The sequence below is a fragment of the Puma concolor genome, chromosome C2, assembly GCF_028749965.1.
Source record: "Puma concolor isolate L17-30 chromosome C2, mPumCon1.1.hap2, whole genome shotgun sequence".
Classification (NCBI taxonomy): domain Eukaryota; kingdom Metazoa; phylum Chordata; class Mammalia; order Carnivora; family Felidae; genus Puma; species Puma concolor.
Window position 1 is genome coordinate 17305146 of NC_141675.1, and position 22975 is coordinate 17328120.

Consider the following 22975-nt stretch of genomic DNA (forward strand, 5'->3'; position numbering starts at 1 on the left):
CCTGAGTTGAATATACTGGTTAAGGTCCTCTTAAAATGTCTTTGTACTCAGAGTCCAACCCTTCCAAATCACTTTTCGATTCAGTCTTTGATAACTGTGCATTTTTTTTAGTGTTTATTTTTGAGAGAGAGAGAGCAAATGAGCATGAGAGAGGGTGGGGCAGAGAGAGAGAGGGAGACACAGAATCTGAAGCAGGATCCAAGCTGTCAGCACAGAGCCCAAGGTGGGGCTGGAACTCACAAGCCATCAGGTCATGATGTGAGCTGAAGTCGGATGCTCAAGTGAGTCACCCAGGTGCCCCGGTAACTATGCATTTCTAAAAAAGAGTGTGCCATTATTGTCTCTAAGTTGCCAACCATTTGGCCAGTTTTCCTGCAAGAGCTTTTTGGATCTTACTCAGTGTCAACAGAACTTGGTCAGACAATAAGCTAACCCTTTCATCCAATGGTCCTTAAATGACTATCTTAAATATGAACAAGTTCTTTTGTCTGGTCATGCAACTAGAAATAACCGTCATGTTTACGCATGCAAAGAACGGTAATTGTGTTACAGCTGCTCCCAACAACACCTGTAAGACGCCATAAAATAAAAGCTGTATCTTGATTTTAGGAATACTAAAATTTGCGTGTGAGGTAGGGAAGGGAGTGTGTCTTAGAATCCGTGAAATGCAACTTTAGAGACTCATCCCAGGAAACAAGGTAAAATCCTTTTAAAACAGGCTTGATTATTCTCACTCGAAGACAAGTATTTTACCTCAACGATACTTTTAGAGCATTTCCAAACTAGTTAAAACTCTACATTATTTGCATGTAGAGTAGCTTCGTGATAGAATCAACCCAAATTGATAATTGTTCCAACCGGCCAGTTTGAGTGCGTGGGTCTTTGGTGTGGGGAATTTCACCGGAAGCTATCTTGGATCCAGAGGAGGCAGAAGTCTTACGAAGGGTAATACTTCTCACTTCTCCCAGCTACACAGCGATGGAGGGGACGGAATAGGATACTCTGGAAACACAACTGGTTTAAACACGTCATTGCTTACCTAAGCCCCACCCTTCCTTATACATAATAACGACACAAATGTATGCTTTTAAAACACCCAAGAAGGGGCGCCTGGGTGGCGCAGTCGGTTAAGCGTCCAACTTCAGCCAGGTCACGATCTCGCGCTCCGTGAGTTCGAGCCCCGCGTCGGGCTCTGGGCTGATGGCTCGGAGCCTGGAGCCTGTTTCCGATTCTGTGTCTCCCTCTCTCTCTGCCCCTCCCCCGTTCATGCTCTGTCTCTCTCTGTCCCAAAAATAAATAAAAAACGTTGAAAAAAAAAATTAAAAAAAAAAAAAAACACCCAAGAAAACAAACTAGTTAAGTAGGAGTGTAGGTAGACAAAGCGTTTTGTTTTTTTTTTTTAAGTTTGTTTATTTTGAGAGACACCCCAAGCAGGGGAGGTGCAGAGTGGGAGAGAGAGGATCCCAAGCAAGCTCCGACGTGGGGCTCAAGCCCATGAAGCGTGAGATCATGACCTGAGCCGAAATCAAGTCAATCAACTGACTGACCCAGCCAGGTGCCCCAACAAAGAATATATTTTTTTTTTTTTTACACACCATCTTCAAATCACTCAAACGTTTTGGTTAATTCACAAATTCTTTTACGCATAAAATCCAGGAACGATACCAATAATTTCCAGGGGAACACGACAGGCCTTTCTATCCTTATGGTCCCATATGCACATGCTCTCGGCCTCTATTTTCCAAGGGAGAGTGGGCAATGGCCATACAACCAAACTCTCCTGCTCTCTACTCTCCTCTTCCTGCCTTGGTGGCCACTACTCGCTAGGGAACTCTCTGGCCAGAGTTCCACTTAACAGCCTTTAGTTCAAAATTCTTTCCTAAACCCATCGTCTCCATCACAGCTTGGTGGCAAGACTGTCTGTGAAACCCTGGGTCTGTCTCTGGCTGAGAAGATTCCAAGGACCTGAAACTAGCATTCGATGGAGATTAGCAAGGATTTGATGAATTAAGTGACAGCTCAATTATAACCAGAAAGTTGTACAGAAAAGAATAATGATGCAACTCCTTCTCCTTTACTAAATAAAGTAATTATCTTTTTTTTTTTAGCCCTTGCATTTGAAAGATGACTGTATTCTCTGAATAAGAAAACAAACAAGCCAAAAATAACTCCTCTGGACATTTATCGTTAAAGAAAGAAAGGATCGGGTCTTAGGGTTGTCAAAATAGACGCAATATGAAAATGCAGACTTTTGGGAAATTTACAGTGTTGCTGAAATGCATCGCAGCAGCAGTAATTTAATTTCCTTATCAGTCTCCCAAGAGAACCTGGGAACAGAATGTGCCCAAGTCCAAGAGGAATTCCTGAAGGGAAAGCAGAAAGAAGCTAATTGAAAGCAGTGGTACCAGACTGTGTCAGTTCAGATAATGCAAATACAAAGGGGCAAAAGCAAGGAAATTATCAGGGAGAAATGGAAACAAGAAGAAAAAGATCGGAACAAAAATAAACCAAGTGACAGATCGCTTTATAACGGGATGTGTTTTAAGATAAATGGTGAGTCGGGACAAAGCCACATGAAAAAATACTGGCTTCCAGTGATGCTGAATATCTATCAAAACACCAAAAAAAAAAAAAAATTAGGTATTTACTAGATAAATAGAAAATACCCTAACATTCGGGAAAGAAAAAATCGAGGATGTATCTAAAAAGAACACAGATTTTACAATCCCTGTGGTTTTTGTATCGTGAGGTTGATTAGACTCAGCATAACATAAAGGACATTGAACATTAATTTCCAATGCACCAGGATTAGAAAAACCATTAGTTTTTATAAAGGAAAAGCTAGTTTTATTTATTTATTTATTTATTTTTTTAAATTTTTGTTTCCAACGTTTTATTTATTTTTGGGACAGAGAGAGACAGAGCATGAACGGGGGAGGGGCAGAGAGAGAGGGAGACACAGAATCGGAAACAGGCTCCAGGCTCTGAGCCATCAGCCCAGAGCCTGACGCGGGGCTCGAACTCACAGACCGCAAGATCGTGACCTGGCTGAAGTCGGATGCTTAACCGACTGCGCCACCCAGGCGCCCCAGGAAAAGCTAGTTTTTTAATGCCCCACAGTACAGATGGAAAAATTAGTATGTAAGAAGATTCCTCTTTAATATTGGTATCAAAGTTAAGGTAAATGTTTATCTTCTAAGATTTTGAGAAACCTCGTTGCTACTCCAGTGTAATAGTTCAAGTGGATTATGTTTCCAAATAGGATGCTTACTTGATGCTGATATTAAATTACAAATCAGTAAATAGATCAACAGGTCTTCTAGCATCAGTGCTTCTCAAACTTTGCAGTGTGTACAAATCACTTGGGGGATCACGTAAATGCAGAATGATGCAGAAGGTCTGAACTGAGGCTCCAGAATCTGGATTTCAACAAACTTCTAGGTTAAAGATGTTGAGGCTGCTGGCCTGTGGACCATGATTTAAATAGCAAGGCTCACCATGCGGCCTCTGCTCGTGGGGAGTCGTTCACAAGCAATACGTGAACTGAAAGGATGACCAAGTTCCAGCTCAGAACCATGGCTGGTCTCAACTATGTATTTTGGTTTAGGATCACCTATGTCCAAATAACTGTTAGCCTCTATAAGAGCCTGCTTCCCCTTTTATTTAAAATAATTTTCATAACCCAAACACTGAACAACTGCCTAATACCCGTGGTGTGACGGGTTAGGTTATAAATGGAAATGCGGACTCCTGCCCCCCAGGGGTTTATAATCGAACACGAAGACATTGGTTGTGGTGTGTATGTGATATTCTAAACCAGAAAACCACACCAGAGTAGATGCGTGTTGTCAAATCACATCCAAATCAAAGGTTTAATCTGTTGTCAGAGTGAAAGAAAGGAAAACGGAATATAAAATTTGGTAGCAACGGAGATAATTTCACTTAGGAAACACAGATTGCAATACATATTATTGAGCTGTCAGTTTGCTTTTGACAATTCCTAGGGAAGGGCGTGGCATTTCATAAAAAAGCAGTCTGCTAGGCAACAGGGAGAGCCTTTCCACATGCACAACAAATATGGCTGCAGGTGTCAACAGTATTTCGGTGGCTAAAATATGTATATACTAAGAGTGATCAGGGATATGCAAATCACAGCCACAAGGAGGTACCACCTGACATCCGTTTGGATGGCTATTATCAAAAAAATAAAAGTGTTGACAAGAATATCGGGAAAAGGGAACCCTTGAACACTGCTGGTAGGCATGTAAATTGGTACAGGCATTACAGAGAACGGTACAGAGTTCTTCAAAAAACCAAAAACTATAACTAGTGAATGATCCAGCAAAACTTCTTCTGGGTATATATTCAAAGGAAATGAAATCAGTGTCTCAAAGAGATATCTGCACCCCATGTCTATGGTCATTAGCCTCAATAGCCAAGCTATAGAAACAAAGTGAGTGCTCTTGATGGAGGATGAGCTGAAAAACTGTGATTGATTGATATGTGTGTGTGTGTGTGTGTGTGTGTGTGTGTGTGTGTGTGTGTCCACATAATTAAACACCTATTAATTGCTCAGTTTTTAAACACAGGAGATCCTGACATTTCCAACAACATGGATGAACCTGAGGAGAAGCATGCTAAGTAAAATCAAGCAGGCACAGAAAGAAAAATACTGGGTGATGTCACTTGTAAGTGGAACCTAAAAAAGTCACATGCACAGAAGCAGAGAGTAACCGGTGGTTGCCGAGGGCGGGGAGAGGGTGGAAATGGAAGGAGATATTAGTCAAAGGGTACAAAGTTGCCGCCGTGTAGGATGAACAAGTCTACAGATCTAACGTAGAGCATGATGGCTAGAGTTAATCCTGCGTTGAATACTGGAAACTTGTTAGAAGATTTCAGGTGCTCTCACAACAACAATAAAGCAACTATGTGAAGAGATGATATGTTAATTAGCTTCACTGTAGTAATCATTTCACTATGTCTATGTATATAAAATCATGATGTTGCACCCCTTAAACGTATACATTTTTTACCTAAAAAAAAGATGGTAGGGAACTTAAAAATAGCAGCTGGTAATTAACAACTAAAATTAAATATAGTTTTAACTCTCAAATATAATTGAGGCACTTCCTAAAATGATGCCACTAACTTTTCCTTCAAAGCCTTTATAAAAATATAGATCTCAGTAAATGAAATCAACACAGTATTAGGAAGGATCACTTGCATCTGAAAAAACAGGATGGATTTGTTATGTATTCTAGACTTCCTTGCTGCCACGGCCATACAAGTGTTTAAACGGTATGAAAATAATGCTGCCAAGCTTTGGAAAAACGCAAGAGGCTGGAAAAAGAGCCAAGTTGTTACAAATTTCTCCCCACTCCACCGTTCTCCTTTCTGTCAAACTCATAAAAATGTACATAATCCGCACGCATTTGTAAAAGCACACTCTATTTATGTCAAAGTAAACTTAAATTTGGAGCTTTATGTGTCTTTCACATAATGCAGCTCATTGTTTTCCTGAGAAATGAGGATGACAGATTTTGATACCTGGGGCAATGCTGAGATTATTCAATTTGAGTTGGGTAATTAAGAACAGATTCTTACTACTAATGCTTGATCAACTTAAACTGTTACAATACAGAAAATACTCCTTCTTCCTGAGATTCTGAAACTTAATATCTTTTAAAAATGGGAAAAGCCAAAAATTATTTCTCCTCCAGAGCAAGACATAATTAAAGCCGTCTAAGGCTGCAGCTACATGACTAAACGAAGCCAACTTATTGGATTATTTTTCCCCTTCACCATGTCAACTGGCGCTGTGTTCTCTCATTGGAAGAAAGCTTAATATTTAAAACAAAATTTGCTCTAAATGAAGCCGTCGGTGCTTTTAAAACATTTCTAAAAGTCAGCTTGTAGGGTAGAGGGAAAAAAAAAGCATTGAAATAACTGATTTTGAGTCCTTGGCTCTTACAGTTACTAACTCAGTGGTTTCAAGCATCTCAGAAGTTGGGTCTCCCCATTTGAAAAGTTCCTCAGAGACAGGAAGGACTAAATAACGTAACACATATGAATACCCTTTAAAAACTAAGGAATGCTATAAATATATTAGTTTTGTGATTTAGCTAACAACAGGAGCAGCAACCATGAAAGCCCGAGACTGAGACACGGTGACATTTATTTAGCCTAGACATGATGAACTGTCGGTCTATGAGCGTGGTCATTCCTACCTTCCCATTTTTTGGGGTCTGTTCCTGAGACCAGTCCCGACAAGAATTTCTGAAATCAGTCAGGAGACAAAAACAATACAGGTATAGTTTAAGAAGATTGAATGTCAAACATTTTTAACCAGACACTGGAGAACTGAAAATTCTCCAAATAGGGAAAAAGGGAACAGAAGTGTAATAGGTAATAATTACAGGAATCAGCTTTCACTCACAGGCTGGGGAAACAAAGGGAAGAGGTTGGAATTGTCACAACTTAAAGCTCAAAGAAGGGACCCACACCTCTGAGGAGAGGGCTCCGCCTGACAGGTGCTGGTGGCTTTGAAACCGGCTCTCGGAGTGCCGGAAAAGCTACACGCTGGAATCGACTGGAGCGAATAGAGAAACTGGGGCTGCCTGGGTAAAGAAGCATGGCTGACGTAGGGCTCCCAAGAAGGGAAGCAAACCAACTCATGCACCCTTAACTGATATACACGTCTTTAACAATGACAGTAACTATACTAAAATAATCACACCAGCTAATATTTATTAAGCTTTTATTAAAGTGTTAGGAACGGCCTGGTGTTAGGTCTCAGCATATTACATACACTTATTTATGAGAGACCTCGCCAGCTTAAGTGTCATATCCAAGATTCTACCATATGTATGTGGCAATGCAGGGATAAAATTTGGCGTGGATAATGGCAAAGCCCAAGATCTTGCCCTGTATCTCACGATTTCCACATGAAGATTCATTCTGTATGGAATTGCTACCTGGAAACTGGCAGGGAATATTTGAATGAAAAGGTGCAGAAATAATACTGACATGGGGAAACTAATTTTAAGTGATACCAGTTGTAGCAAAGTTTTAAAGTTAGCTAATTATAAAAAAAAATCGTTTTAACATTAGCTCATGCACAGTGTTAATGTTTAAACACTTTCACAACTTGAACATAGCAAAAACTGCAGAGAAGCAAAGTGGCTTCGAAACTGTTAAAATTAATGGCACAATATTCCGTGTAGAAAAACAAAACCAAAACGTTACAGCAGTAGAGACTGAAATCCATCGAAACCATTCTTGGAGGTGCCTGGGTGGCTCAGTAGTTTGAGCAACGGACTCTTGGTTTTGGCTCAGGTCAAGATCCCAGGGTCGTGGGATCGAGCCCTGCATCCAGCTCTGCACTGAGCACGCAGCCTGATTAAGATATTCTCTCTCTCTCTCTCTCTCTCTCTCTCTTTCTCTACCCACCTTATGCTCCTCCCCAACTTGCATGCTCTAAAATAAACACACACACACACACACACACACACACTCCATTCTCCCCCTCTTCCTGGGCACTAAATCAGACCCAGGCTCCCTTGCAGTTAGGTGTGGCCACATGACTGAGTCCCAGCTAATCGGTTGTGAGGGGGAGTGCTGTGTGGTACGTACTTCCTTATTTGGCCCAGAAAACCCTCCTGCCTTCCTCTCTTCCTCCTTCTCTGGGTGGATTCCGAGGACATCTGAACTTTAGAAGATGGAAGAGACTCAAGTCAGAAGATGCCTGGATAGATGAATTGTCTTGTGGAAGGTTAACTGCTAGTGACCTCCACCCCGATCCTGGGCTTTTCTGTACTTGAGAAATAAACCTCTATTATGACTGAGCCATTTCATGGCTGAATGCATTCACTGCTTCATGTACCCTTAACTGATATACACATGATTTTTAATAATTATATTATATACTAAAATAATCATGGCAGCTAATATTTATTAAGCTTTTGTCAAACTGTTAGGAACTGTGTGGCGTTAGATCTTAGCATATTACGTATATTTACTTGCAAAAGACCTCGCCGGGTCTTCACTCAGAACCTCTCTACGCTTTGCACAAGGCAAAAATGAGCCTAGTTGATTCTCTTACACTTCAAATTAGGCTAGAGGAAGAAAACAAAGAGATCTATCTGTAAGAAAAATAAGATCACCGTTAGAAACACACAATAAACGGCTGATAGCTTGATGGCAAAGAAAGAGGCAGACGGACTACAGAAACCATATTAAAAAAAAAAAACCAACAAAACTGCAGTGTGGGACCGTTTGGTGGAGGGACTATAGCTCCACCCACCCTTAGAGTTTTCGAAGGAATCACAGTGTAATTGTTCCCCTCAACTGATGTTTATAATGATGACTAAGTGGCCAAAAAGTCACGTTTCCCAAGTTCTGTTTAAGAAAGCAGGGAAGTGCTACCATATGCCTGTGAATATTTTTCAACTGACATGGTCAAGGTTAAAAAAAAAAAAAGAATGGCAGGAGGGAAGGAAGGGAATCCTGCCGCCTAAGGGATGTGTTTCAGTTAGCTGGAAAATTTACTTAGGTGGAACAGCAAATTTTTAAATGGTGGAATACTGCTGTGCATTGGTTTATCTAAGAAGCCGTCCTTTGCAACATCACAACGATAAATCCTGTAGGAAACTCAGATGGCGGTTTAGATTTGATAAAATGCAGAATATCAGGAACAGTCTCCATTTTTTACTGCTGTCCCATTTTACGGGAAACAAACCACCTTTTCTGCCGATGTGAATCACAAGAGCTCATTCTCAGAAGCTGCTGCCTAGGCTCACATTTCCTATTTGCTGGTTATCTTTCCACTGCTGTCATTCTGGGGCACACACTGTAAACTGTGTAAGTGATCTGTGCTGCTTTCCTGCTGGGATTAGTAATAGCCATAGCCATTCTACCAAATATTACTGTGCAATCGACCTGCGGCTTGCATTTAGATTACATTTGATCTCTATTCTTGGGAAACGCATGCTTTAATTTTCCTATTACGTTAAAACTGATAATGCATAAAAAGAAGATATCTATTCACGATATTGACTTTATAAAGCGGGTGTGATTTGCTTTAGAATAGCAATGCTTGTCCCACCAAATGTGCATTTATGATTTAGACCAGCCAACCTATGGGGAAGGGGGGAAAGACTGACAAGTAAAAACAGTGGAATGGGAAGCAATCCCAACTGCAAGGCAGATAATAGAAGCTGCTTGAACCTACATACTAGAGAAATTTCAGGAGAGTGCAAATCTGGCGATCACATTCTTCCAGTCTCTCCTTCCAAATGCACAGAGGCTTGTAAACAGCTGAATCCATTATTCACAAGGCCAAAGAAGGAACTAAGACTGTTGTATCAGAACCCGTGGAGCCTTACTTGGCAAAACATAAGACTGATATCCTTTATGGTACCACAAATCTTTTTTTTTTGTTTTGTTTTCTGTTTTTTGCACATGTATACACTAAACAGCTGTCACTTCTTTTTATGCCTGTTATGAATTTTTTAAAAGTGCTATCAAAGCACTTGTTTTACTATCTTTTTACTGTCTTTATTTATTTATTTTTTTCTTTTACAGTAGGTCTCAGAGAAGCCTGGATGCACATCCTAAAGCTCATTAGGTAGGAGAGGAATAACGTCCAGCATGTGTAGGTTCTCTGTGGGGACTCAGGATATTTGTATGTGGCGTAAACTGTAGGGAGCTAAAATAAAAATTCCCTAACACTGAAAATAATGTCATTATGAAAATCTTGTACCTTTAGAGTAAACCCGCAAAAATGATAATGATTATTTTCTTCATTCAGAATTTTAAAAATGCTTTAACTTACTATGACATGATACATGCTTAAAGCAAAGCACACAAATTCTAAGCTCCATGAGTTTTCACCGCTCCTATGCCCATCAATTGAGATTAAGAAATAGAAGACGACCAACAAACAGAAGCTCCCTTTATAGCCATTACCTCCACGCCATCAGGGAAGCTACTCCGTGAACTCTGAACACTGGAGATGAGTTTTGCATGTGCATATCTACATACTGGAATCCGTTTCTACTTTTATATACATGAACTTCATCTGTATTGTCATATGCAGTTGGACTTTACTCTCACTGATGTATACGATAGCCCATTGTTGTCAATATACCCCAATTTATTTCTCCATTCTACTTTTTATTTTTGTCTTTAAAAATTTTTTTTAGTATTTATTCATTTTTGAAAGAGAGAGAGAGAGAGACAGAGACAGAGAGAGACAGAGACAGAGAGACAGAGCATGAGCCAGGGGAGGGGCAGAGAGACAGAGGGAGACACAGAAGCTGAAGCAGGCTCCAGCCTGAAGCCAGACTTGAACCCACGAACTGTGAGACCATGACCTGAGCCAAAGTTGGACGCTTAACTGACTGAGCTACCCAGGCACACCAATCCATTCTACTCTTAATGGACCTTTGGGTATTTTCCAGCGTTGAGTTATTAGGAATAGTAGGGGTTTTGTGTAATATGCTTTTAGTGAACACACACTAGTGCTTTTTAGTAGGTTTCTATCTATAGCATCAATGGGTCATAAGATCTATGCGTGTTCAGAAGGTTTAGTAAATACTGACAGTTTTCCAAGGTGGTTGTACCAACTTCCATTCCCACCAGCACTGTATGGGAGTCTTGGTTGCTCCATACCCTCAACTAAAACTTGGTGTGACCTGAATTTGCATTTCTCTGCTGACTAATATTACACAGACTGAGACTTTTTGATATAGTTTCAAATAAATGTATATTTTACAGAATTCTCAAACAGTAAAGGATCTCAAAGATGACCCATTCCTGGGACAGCATTTGTGTGGCAAATCTGTCCCCACTAAACCCCCATACCACCCGCTCCTGTACCCTTAGAATACACGGCAATAGATCACTGACCTGGATTCAGCTTCAGAAACCTTTCCAGGGTGACTGGGTGGCTCACTCAGTCGGTTAAGGGTCCGACTCTTGATTTCGACTCAGGTCATGATCTCCCCGTTTGCGAGATCGAGCCTGCGCATCAAACCTGCGCTACGAGCGCAGGACCTGTTGGGATTCTCTCTCTCCCTGTCTCCTGCCCCTCCCCAGCTCACACTCTCACATCCTCTTTCTCTCTCAAAATAAATAAATCTACTTAAATAAAAAAAAAAAAAAAAAACAAAAAAAAAAAACTTCCCAATACAAGTCATTATATGGTCAGTTCTACGCAAACAAAATCAACTCACAAGAGGAATCTTATTGACCAGATGAAGTTTACCAGAAACAGAAAGACAGAACTAGTAGAAATGGCTAAGGTAGACTGCTCTGGGTTTAAATTTCAGATCTGCCATTCACAAGGGCAGACAAGAAGATCTTTCTTTATGACACCTTGGCCTTTCTCAAGTTGGTGTGACTTGCTTTATGGTAGCAACGTTCAATTCATTGAGCTGAGTGATACTGACAAGTTACTTCATCCCAAGAAAGTGGTACCATGAGGATTAACTAAAAAAAGATTCGTACCATTTTCAGTTCTCAACCTCCTTCCCCTTGTTCAAGGACAGCTTTCTCCTGGGCACAAATCTTTCATGATTGCTGTGAATCTGCCTGCTCTGGAATCGGTACGTTTCCTAAAAGCCTGCTGAAGACAGCAGGAACGTGGGCAATGACCATGAGTCACCAAGGTCTTTCCTGATTTTTGTCTACATCAAGACACTTACTTTTGGGTCATTTCATCTATAACTATGATAAAACATGCAGGAAGATTCAGGGATGGAAATACCAGAAGGAGGGGGGTCAAGTTCCCTGACACTTCCAAAGGCGCACATCATACCTGATGCTCTGTGGACTAGTCATCTACTCACCTCGTCTTTGCCAAGGTCCTCAAACTGCTTCACTAGCAACACTGAAATCAACCACTGGCCAACGGGACACAGGCACTCCTGCCGGAAGAAAACTACAGAAGGAAGGAAAAGCCATCAGACTCCATGGCAACTCCTTTCAATTGAAACCTTTGCATGGTTTCAATATCCTCGACCTGTTCTCACAGGCAGGCAGAGGATTCTATCTGTGTGCCATCTACCCATCCGGCACAGGCTTCTTCCTTCTCTCTTTTTTTTTTTTTTAATTTTTTTTTTTTTCAAACGTTTATTTATTTTTGGGACAGAGAGAGACAGAGCATGAACGGGGGAGGGGCAGAGAGAGAGGGAGACACAGAATCGGAAACAGGCTCCAGGCTCCGAGCCATCAGCCCAGAGCCTGACGCGGGGCTCGAACTCACGGACCGCGAGATCGTGACCTGGTTGAAGTCAGACGCTTAACCGACTGCGCCACCCAGGCGCCCCTCCACTGACCTTTAAATACAGACCAGAGACCTACAGTACTAAGAATCTCCACAGATGACATCACAGAATTCCAGAAATGACCTTCGGCCAAATAAATCCAGTAATCCCCTCCAACGATCCCTCATGTGAAGCATGTTAACTATACCGTTGCCTTGCTGCTCCAACAGCATGATCTGTGCTTCAGCTCTGGGTGCGGCACTAAGAACCAAGAAGAGGCTGTGATGAACTGAATCTCAACCTGACTGTATTGATCCAAGTGTTTCCACTTCCCACTGCCCACCTCACTCAGCATTTCACATGGATGGCTAACACAGTGATATACACTGACCTGTGTGTTATCCTCTCCAATACTTCCTGAGTGGTGACCAGAATCTCCCAGTTTAACTGGAACAGTGATCACAGGATGAATAGCTCTATGGACCCATTCAAATTCAATCCAAAAACGTAACTCTGCCCTAAACTTATCTGGAATCCCAATTGGATTGGAAAGACAATGAAGAGCAGAGTTACCTTTCAATGCTGGAACATAAATATTAGGTTTAAAAGTACTCGTTCTGTCCAGTAGAAACATACAAAAAAAAACCCCAATGTAGTTAGTCAGGCCACTGGCAGATACATGTACTCTTAAGAATCAGATGCCCGGGGGCGCCTGGGTGGTGCAGTCGGTTGAGCGTCCGACTTCAGACAGGTCACGATCTCACGGTCCATGAGTTCGAGCCCCGCGTCGGGCTCTGGGCTGATGGCTCGGAGCCTGGAGCCTGTTTCCGATTCTGTGTCTCCCTCTCTCTCTGCCCCTCCCCTGTTCATGCTCTGTCTCTCTCTGTCCCCCAAAAAATAAATAAACGTTGAAAAAAAAAATTAAAAAAAAAAAAAAAAAAAGAATCAGATGCCCGAATATCCTTCAGGCTTTATTATTCGGAGTTAAATTCTTCTCTGCTTTTCCTAAACCACTCATCTTCAAAGATTTTTTTTTTTTAAACCATCTAACTACACCTCAAACTTTAGCTGATCTTATCTGTAGAACACTCTTTTCCAAGATCTTTGCAAGGTTGGCTGCTCTTTATGTAGATCACAGCTTTAATGGCACCTACCTTCGTTCCTCCAATCAAGTACCGTCATGTTTAAATTTTCCACATATTATTTACGATCATTTATTTCCTTTGCTTGCTATTTATTCAATTATTGTTGGTTTGTTTTCCACCCCCCCAAAAGTAAATGTTGTAAAACAAAACAAAACAAAACAAAACAAAACAGAAGTTACGTCTGTTTCTAATCCCAGTATCTTCTCTAGAATACAGTACATATTCAGTAATCCTTTGATGGAGGAATGAGTGAACGAATGAACACTTTCTGTCAGCTTCCATCCGCTAGAATGGTAAGCCAGAGGTTTTGGGGGGTGGAAAAGACAAAGCAGATACTACTCCTGTTTAGTAGAGAAAAGGCTGGGTAAAACCAGGAGACAATATTTTAAACTGGATGAAAACCAAAGGCCAAGAAGCCAAGGTGGTCCATTAGGGAAAGGGTTTGCTAACAGCCTGTAATGTGTTTCTGCGGCTTTCCTGCCAATCTGACCGAGGGGACTACGTTAAAAAATGGCAAGAGTCTGGGCGCCTGGGTGGCTCAGTGGGTGGAGCGTCCCACTTCGGCTCAGGTCATGATCTCGCGGTCCGTGAGTTCAAGCCCCGCGTCGGGCTCTGGGCGGACAGCTCACACTCTGTTTTGTCTCTCAAAAATGAATAAACATTAAAAAAAAAAAAAAAGGGCCAGAGTCGATGGAAGGGGGAGGTATGGTAAGCTGTCCTGAAGTAGTTCTGAGATACACCATGATCACCAATCACCGGAGAAATGAACCATAGACAGCAACGGCCAAAAGGGAGTGTGCCTTCCGTGGACAGACTTCGATCAATAAAACCTCATCACAGATGTTTAGTCATCATCCACTGCATAATGAAAGCCTTTGTGCGCGTGTGTATGCCCGTGTGTGTGTTTTAATTCTGAAAACACTCATGAAAACGTTAGAGGAAAGTTGACAGTAATGGAAAAATGTTAATAGTGTAATAATATCTTAGAAGAAGTAATTTGATTCAATGATACATACGCATCTTAATCTTGGCATTTTTCAGATGAACTTTTTCCCTGGTAAGTTTTTTTTTTTTTTTTTTTCTTTTCTAAGATACTATAAATGAAATGCTTCATGCAGCATGTTCTTACTCTGTCGTCGTAGTACTTTTTTCCTTGCGACTCTCGTTCTGGCAATCTAGACCTCCTCTTTACCCAATGCCACGTTACAAAAAACAAAAACATGGGGCGCCTGGGTGGCGCAGTCGGTTAAGCATCCGACTTCAGCCAGGTCATGATCTCGCGGTCCGGGAGTTCGAGTCCCGCGTCCGGCTCTGGGCTGACGGCTCAGAGCCTGGAGCCTGTTTCCGATTCTGTGTCTCCCTCTCTCTCTGCCCCTCCCCCGTTCATGCTCTGTCTCTCTCTGTCCCAAAAATAAATAAACGTTGAAAAAAAATTAAGAAAAAAAAAAAACAACACAAAAACAAAAACAACCCCACTGTCTGCCACTGTTTCTTCTGAAACAAGGCTGGACATGCAACATTGGACCTTGGTCAAGGGAACAGAAAAACCGAGCAGGGTAGGGGCAATCTTCCTTGGGGTGCCTAACAGGTGAACTCACTTTAAGGCCCAGTTCTTCCCTGTTCTGCTACCATCTCTCTTTTAAGTTTACTTATTTTGAGAGAGAGAGAGCATGAGTGTGAGCAGGGAAGGGGGCAGAGAGAATCCCCAGCAGGCCCCATGCTGTCAGGAGAAGCCTGACATGGGGCTCGATCTCACAACCCGTGAGATCATGACCTGAGCTGGAAGCAAGAGCTAGATACTTAAGCGACTGAACCACCCAGGCGCCTCACCATCTTTCTTTTTATACTCACCAGCTCCAGTCATGACTGCTTCATTACTTCACCCCCAAAGAGTCATTCTTGCACGCCCTCTCTGTGCCGGACACATAGCCATACTTTGGGGTTCCAGCAGCGAATGGCCCCACATTCCTCTTTCATGGGACTGACATGCTAGCCGCTCAAAGCAGTCGTACCACAGGGTTGCAGTCTCTCAACTATCTTAGAGGAAAACATTGCTAAAAATCCCTTAAACGCGAAGCCTAGTAAAATGAAGGGTACTTATAATTTAAGTTGGATGCGGGGGTAGGGCATTGGTGTCGGGGAGGATGCAATTTAAAAAGGAAGCATTACAAATTAGATTCACCCCTAACTAACCATCACCACCCAAACAAGCATATGCTGACAAAGAAGCACAGGTCAGTGGCCGGCAAACTTTTTTTGCAAACGGACAAGATAGTAAATGTTTTAAGCTTTGTGGGCCACATAGTCTCTGTCCCAACTGGTCAACTTTTCCATTGTGGCACAAAAGCAGCCACACACAACATGCCAATACATGACCATGGCTGTGTCCCAATAAAACTTTCTTCATGAAAAGAACTTGCAGGCTGGATTTGGCCCATATAAATGGTCTGCCAATCCTGACCTAGGTTCATCTTTTCCCAACAACCTCTGATGAGGAAGACACTGAACCTGTACTAGGTAGAATCCTTTCCCTAAGGTTACACAGGTAAGAATACTCTTACCTCATGCTGCATCCCCAACTTCATCTAGTAGGTAAATAAGACAAACATGGAGAAAAACAAGCCTAGGAGGTGCTGCATGTTAGAAGGTCTCTGATTTCTAACTGGACTGCTACAATTACGAGATCTTGGTCAGTGAGAGCTGGAACCGTTACGGAAATCTTTCCAGAGGAGGCGAGCTGGAAGAATTCCTCACCTGGAACACCCACGCTTTCTTCCCCTACCTACCCTTCCCTGCCTGTAACTGCTCACTCTTCGGGTCTCACTTCCAGCTTTATCCCCAGTGGGAAGCCACCGCAGAATGCTTGGGCACGCTCGGAGCTCCCTCTACAGTGGTTCCTTGCACCTGGTGACAACCCACAGTCCTATGCACAATCTTTTCTGCATTTAGATTTTACATTTTGACATTTATTTTTGAGAGAGAGAGACAGAGAATGAGTGGGGGAGGGAGACAGAACCTGAGAGAGAGGGAGACACAGAATCCGAAGCAGGCTCCAGGCTTGGAACTGTCAGCACAGAGGCCGACGCGGGGCTCGAACTCATGAGTGATGAGATTATGACCTGAGCTGAAGTTGGATGCGTAACCCACTAAGCCACCCAGGAGCCCCTCTGCATTTAAATTATACTTATTAAAAAATTTTTTTCTTAATGTTTACTTTTGAGAGAGGGAGGGAGGGAGGGAGGGAGGGAGGGAGGGAGGGAGAGAATGAGCCAGGGAGGGGCAGAGAGCGAGGGAGACACAGAATGTGAAACAGGCTCCAGGCTCTGAGCTGTCAGCACAGAGCCCAACGCGGGGCTCGAACCCACAAGCTGTTGAGATCGTGACTTGAGCCGAAGTTGGATGCTTAACTGACTGAGCCACCCAGCCACTCCATTTATGGGATACTTATTAAAAGTAAAACCAACAAACAAAAATTGACAGTGCTTATCACATGGTACCACAGACTGGTTATTTCCGTGTCTGAATCTCCAAAGCACAATGAGCAACTCAAGGGTAGGAAGTGTCGTTTCATCTCTTGGAGACCAGCCCAATGTTTGTGCTACTGCTCAGGACTCATGAGGTGCATTTCCAAATTCATAAATAGGGGTGAGATTTGGATGGGAATAAAAAAAATGATATTCCCTAAAAGGGGAATCAACTATGACCTGGAACACAGATGCGAAACTGAGACTACAGAGGTGAGGGTAGTGAGTAGGGGAGCACAAGTAGCATTGGGACCTGGATGGGATGATGCCCAGGAGTCTATTGTCACTTTACTGTGGACGCTGTCCCCCGCGAAGTAGCTTGTTTGTCATTACCGTGTTGGAAAGTATTTCAATTGCGGACATTTTCCTATGCAATTTTAGTGAAATCGATTTCCCTCCTCTCCCCTGATGAAGTCCTAAGATTATGTTATACAAACATTCAAGTAAAACCCCAAATGTTTTACGTTACTCTTTTTTAGCACCTGGGGATATGCTTTGGTTAGCTTTCTTTTTTAACGTATGTTTCTTGTTCTTTCCCTTTTAGCTGTTCTTTCAGTTTCTCTGCTTTAAATTGTTGGGCGTGGTCTCCAAATGCTTTGGTTTATGTCCTGCAGAGTTTCAGTGCACGGTCTATCAGGCCACGTACCCTCTTGTTCCAGTGGGTCTTTGAGTTCCGATACAAAAATGGCAACACGAATCTTCACTGCACTGTCGCCGTTTGCTCTTCCTCTACCTTTCAAATCACTCGCACCCTTTCTCAGCTCAATCACTACAAAGACCTAGAAGAAGTAACTCACGAAGCAACGTGTTGCCAGGATGTCTGAGATGCTTACTTCATTCTTGAAGGCTATTAATAAAGTTTGTCTGTCCCTCCTTACACAATCCCTCAGGCTGGGGAAGCCTCTATTCGAGAGGTTTCAGGTAGCTTAAAATGAAACATCATTTCATATCCCATACCACTTCTTGGCGGATGAAATACTCACCATTTGTCTACTGAGGGGCCTATTCTCTTTTGACAAGGTTTGGTCTATGAATAGATTAGTCTTCCCAGGAGCCTGAGCTGACAGATGATTAATATGCAGGGTCCACCCCCAGATTAATCATCTTGAGATACTAGGAGGTGAAACACCCACCTCGCCCAGGTAAGAGAGGCTAGGCTGTCCTTTTCCCCGCTCGTCTTTGCTCCCTTTTCGTAGCATTTTCACATTGTAAACACAGGTCCCTCACTGCATGATGAAAACAGAGGAAGTCAAACGATGCCAGAGGCAAAACCCAAAGTCAGTTATTGGTCGAAATAGGTACAACTAAAAATAATGAAAAATTTACTAAGTTAGAGAGGAATATTTTGCATATATTATAAAGCATTTTAAGATTGGTGACTAATGACTAAGGTCAACCAGCTGGAGTTTCTTGAATCTGTATTAAATTTACTAATGTAGATGCAATGTCTCCCAACTCTTCCCACAGTCTCTACAGGGGTATCCAGCCTAGCATAAATACTTCCCCCCCCCCCCGCCCCCCGCCAGGGGAGGGTCTTACAAATTCTCAGTTTGAACAATGATAACCCATTAACACCTTCCCCACTTCAATATGCTAAATCCTTAATTCTTTCATAAACCATTGTCCTAAGAGTCCCTCTAACCCAACCCAGGCAGCTACTGAGTGAACTCCAGTGGAAATACTTGGAAAAACATGACAAAAACCAGCCACATTGAATGAACATGTAACAGAGGGCATTAGGGAAATTGGCTAATATACTGAATTACTTAAAATTATAATGTTGAAAAAAAAAAATTGCGGTAGCCGGGAAATGATGCCAATTAGTGGCCCAGTAATGGGAAAGAGGCAGAGGAAAAGTCACTTTGCCATCCATAACTCAGCCCTTCACTTCTCAGGCAATACATGCCTGCCCTCTGCCTCGGAACTACTGGGAAGACGGAGACTCGAACCGCATTGAGATTTTCAGGAGAAAACAAGAGGTGCCAGTTAAGAAGACATCACCATTAACTTCAAAGTGCAGGAAGGAAGGGCTGTAAATGACGAAAGTAAAGTCAGATGCTTTCATTTTACTCCAGAGGCCCATTGCTTCCTTTTCCTTTTTTTTTTTTGCTTTTTGATGGTGCATTGCTCTGGCCACCCCCAGAAAGATTCCAGAATCCTCCCTCAGCTTTTTATTCCTGCAGTTGGCAACCTACACTACCGGGATACCCATCTTTAATACAAATCTAAAGGTCTTGTACTGTCATTTGGGTTTAAATATATTTCCCCTGGGCTCTGGCCTCAGTAAAAATAGCAGACAGCTGGTCACCATGTTCCACACCATAAACCTGTGGGGAGGAAGTATGGCCAAGGGGGTTGGCTTGTAGCAGAGTCGCTTGGCAAACTTGTTTAAAACACAGATTTCTGGGCTCCACCCTCCGAGTTTCTGATGTATAGGTCTGGGGTGAAATCCAAAAATTTGCATTTCTAGTAAGTTCCCAAGTGATACTGATGCTGCCGGTCCAGGAACTGTGCTTTCAAAATCGCTGCTCTAAACCAATCCCACACCTACTACCTCAAAAGATAAGGCAGTGGTTCCCAAACTCTGCTGCATCTCAGAATCTCCTAGACAACTCTGACAATGCTGATACATCATATACCAAGTGAATCAGAATGTGTGTGCAGGCATTGGCTGTTTTCAAAGCCAGGCATCTGCGTTTTCAAAGATCTCCAGGTGATCACCAAATATAGCCAAATTTAAGAACCACTGAACCTTGGGAGGAGGCCTGGAGATAAAGAGAAAGAGCATTAGATAAGAAGCCAGGAAGAGAAGGAACAGTCCTTATAAATTGTCACCTTGGGACAATCCTATTTACCTAGTCTCTTTCTCATCTGTCAAACAAGGGGACTATCCTTTTAGTTGCCTCTGAAGCAGCAGCAGCAAGAAAAATACATCAAATGAGTAAAATGGTTTTGAACATTAGGAAGGAGCCTATAGACGTAAGACGTAGCAAGGGAGGTAGAGCTGCCCTGGGTGAGATATAAAGGTTTTGCTGCACGAAGACCTGGGTTGGCACCCAGCTTCTGACTAGCTCTGTGACTGAGCGAGTGAATTTTTTTTTTTTATTTTTTTATTTTTTTTTCAACTTTTTTTATTTATTATTAGGACAGAGAGAGACAGAGCATGAACGGGGGAGGGGCAGAGAGAGAGGGAGACACAGAATCGGAAACAGGCTCCAGGCTCTGAGCCATCAGCCCAGAGCCTGACGCGGGGCTCGAACTCACGGACCGCGAGATCGTGACCTGGCTGAAGTCGGACGCTTAACCGACTGCGCCACCCAGGCGCCCCTGAGAGAGTGAATTTAATTGCCCGGTGTCGCACTTTCCTCCTTTGTAAAACCAGGATGTCGTTACCTTCCTCATGGGGTTCCTCCAGAGCAATTTTGCTATTTGTCCGTGCTCCGGAAAGGACTCTTAGGGCATATGTGATGGGTGTATATATTACACATGCCATCGTCGCTTGATACAGAGAAGCCCTCGCCTTGGGAAGACTTTCAAACAGAGGTTAGTGATTAACAGGGGAAAGGCTGAAAAATAGCATCAAATAGACCTCACTTAAGCGGACGACAGACAATTATGGGTGTGGGAAGATTCAACTCAGTTTAAATAACTCAGTGGCTGGGTCTTGAGGCAGCAGCATCCTTAGAATTACGGAGCTCCACCTCCTGCTTCTGGCCAGTACCCAGTCACAAGATGGTTTGCTCTTCGGGTATCCTATATGCTGGTGGTCAGTCTGAATTTGGAGGTAACTTCGGAGCTTGTAGCTGGTCTTTTGTTTCGTATACACAAGTTCTTGTGGACTAGATTGAAGCTCCTTAAATTTCATGAGGTTCATGTTTTCCTAGAGCACCCATGGGCTGACAATTTTGGGTGCTTAACAGTAATCAATTTCTCATCTATTTCCATAAGGCTTCCTTTAAAATTACTCCTACCCAGGATGATTGAATACTTCGACAATCCAAATGCTAGCTATTTAAAAGTCTTCCAAGGTTTCCCACTGTTCATGGGGTCCAGTTTAACCTCCGTAATGCAGTTTATAAGGCTTGTTGTGGTGTGGCCTCTGCCGACTTCCCCCAGCTTGGCAAAGGGAAAGTAGCCAGGGCTTTGATGTTGCTGAGATTAGGGGCTGAAATCCAGCCCAGCCTCTGACAAGCTGTACATCTGCCAAAGAATTCCGTAATTTCCCTGAACCTCAGTTTCTTTACCTACAAAATGGGAATAATAGTACTTTCTTTCAGATTTGTTGTAAGACAAGGACTAATAAATGTGAAATGGCTAGCACATGCTTTTTTTTTTTTTTTTTTTTAATGTTTATTTACTTTTGAGAGAGAGAGAGAGAGAGACAGACAGAGCATGAACAGGGGAGGAGCAGAGAGAGAGGTAGACACAGAACCCAAAGCAGGCTCCAGGCTCTAGGCTGTCAACAAAGAGCCCAACGTGGGGCTCAGACTCACAAACCACATTACAAGCTGAGCTGAAGTCGGATGCTTAACTGACTGAGCCACCCAGGCACCCCTGATGCTTTTTTTTTTTTTTTTTTTTTTTTAATGAACTCCATTTCCTGACACATGCATCTCCTTACACACGCAGCCCTTGCCCCAGGAATTGTGAGCTCCTTCAAACGCTGCATGCTGCACTGTGCCTCTATATTGTCGAACAGGCACTTTCCTACATCATCAATTTGGAAACCTCTTACCCTTCAAGACTCAGATGAACAAAGTCACTTCTGTGATGCTCCCTTGACCCCCACACGCAGAGCTTCTCCCTGCCCTCGGCTCCACTGCCATCTTGCCACTGAGCTCTATCTGTCGCAGTCTAACGAAATTAGTGGTCTATATGCCTGCCTCTCAAACCAGACAGAGGGTACCAAAAGTATCGGGGTTCACACCATTATCACTTAGCATAGCACGTGACTTACAAGCAATAGGTGACCAACATTAGCTAAATGTCTCCTTCCTCACAGCTGGTCCTCAGTTATTTGTGCAAGATCTCATAAAACCTGGCATGGTACAAGTCCATGGAGGGCATCTTACACCCTTAACACCCACAGACCAGAAGCATTGACTTCATTTGGGTACTTTCCAGGACAAAAGAACCTCAGGCCACTCTTCAGACTTTGTGCATCAGAATCTCCATTTTAACCAGACCCCCGAGGAATATGAACGCCTACTAGGGTTTGAGAATAATTGTCCCGAACACCTCTGCACTCTCACAGAGGCACGCGGTAGGCACGTGGTAAGTGAAAGCATACGGATGATTCATCACGCGTCAGCTAACGGGAAGGTGCTCGAAAGATACTTCAATCCCAGAATAATGCTAGTCATAGGAGGAATCCTGTAGTTTTTTTTTTTTTTTTTTTTAGTGCTTATTCATTTACTTTGAGAGACAGATAGAGGGAGATAAGGAGAGAGAATCCTAAGTAGGCTCCATACTGCCAGTGCAGAACCCAATGTGGGGCTCGATCCCACAAACAGTGAAATCATGACCCTGAGCCATCAAGAGTGGGGTGCTCAACTGACCCAGCCACCCGCACGCCCCAGAATCCTGTATTTTATTCTGGAGAACACGGTGGTGATGATTTACAGGCTCCAGGCTCCAAAGGGGGTCCTGAGGAGTAGCACCCCTTATTTTCGTCGATAAAAACTAAGGTACACACAAACATAAATCCAACCCAACCCAGACACTATACAAAAGGAAAACAGATTTCTAAGTAGTCCTGGATCACACAACTAAAACTGAAACAAGTAGGTCATCTTCCAGTGGAAATGGTAGCAAAAATCATGAAGAACTACACGTCCACAATGAGCAGGAGAGTGCTGGCTCACCATGGGCATCCGAGCAGGGGGCCGCGGAAAAATGAGATTAATCCACGGTCAACACCATCGCGAGCAACACTTGTGCATGATGTGAGGACGGATGCCATATACGTACATGAATGTGGCAGCTAGACCACTGTTACTGAAAATCGCCCTGGTCCCACTCGCCTGGGATGCTCTGAGCA

General features: G+C 42.9%; 1 protein-coding gene across 6 annotated transcripts in view; it reads right to left on the minus strand.

The window, feature by feature from the left end:
* Positions 1-22975, minus strand: part of RARB (retinoic acid receptor beta) — a 771365-nt gene that overhangs the window by 474166 nt on the left and 274224 nt on the right. For 4 of the 6 annotated variants that reach the window (XM_086674188.1, XM_086674191.1, XM_086674192.1 and 1 more), the window contains one exon: positions 11850-11941. The exons of the other annotated variants lie outside the window; for them this stretch is intronic. The gene's annotated coding sequence lies outside the window, so the exon portion shown is untranslated. The remainder of the gene's footprint in view (positions 1-11849; positions 11942-22975) is intronic. 6 annotated transcript variants of the gene reach the window in all.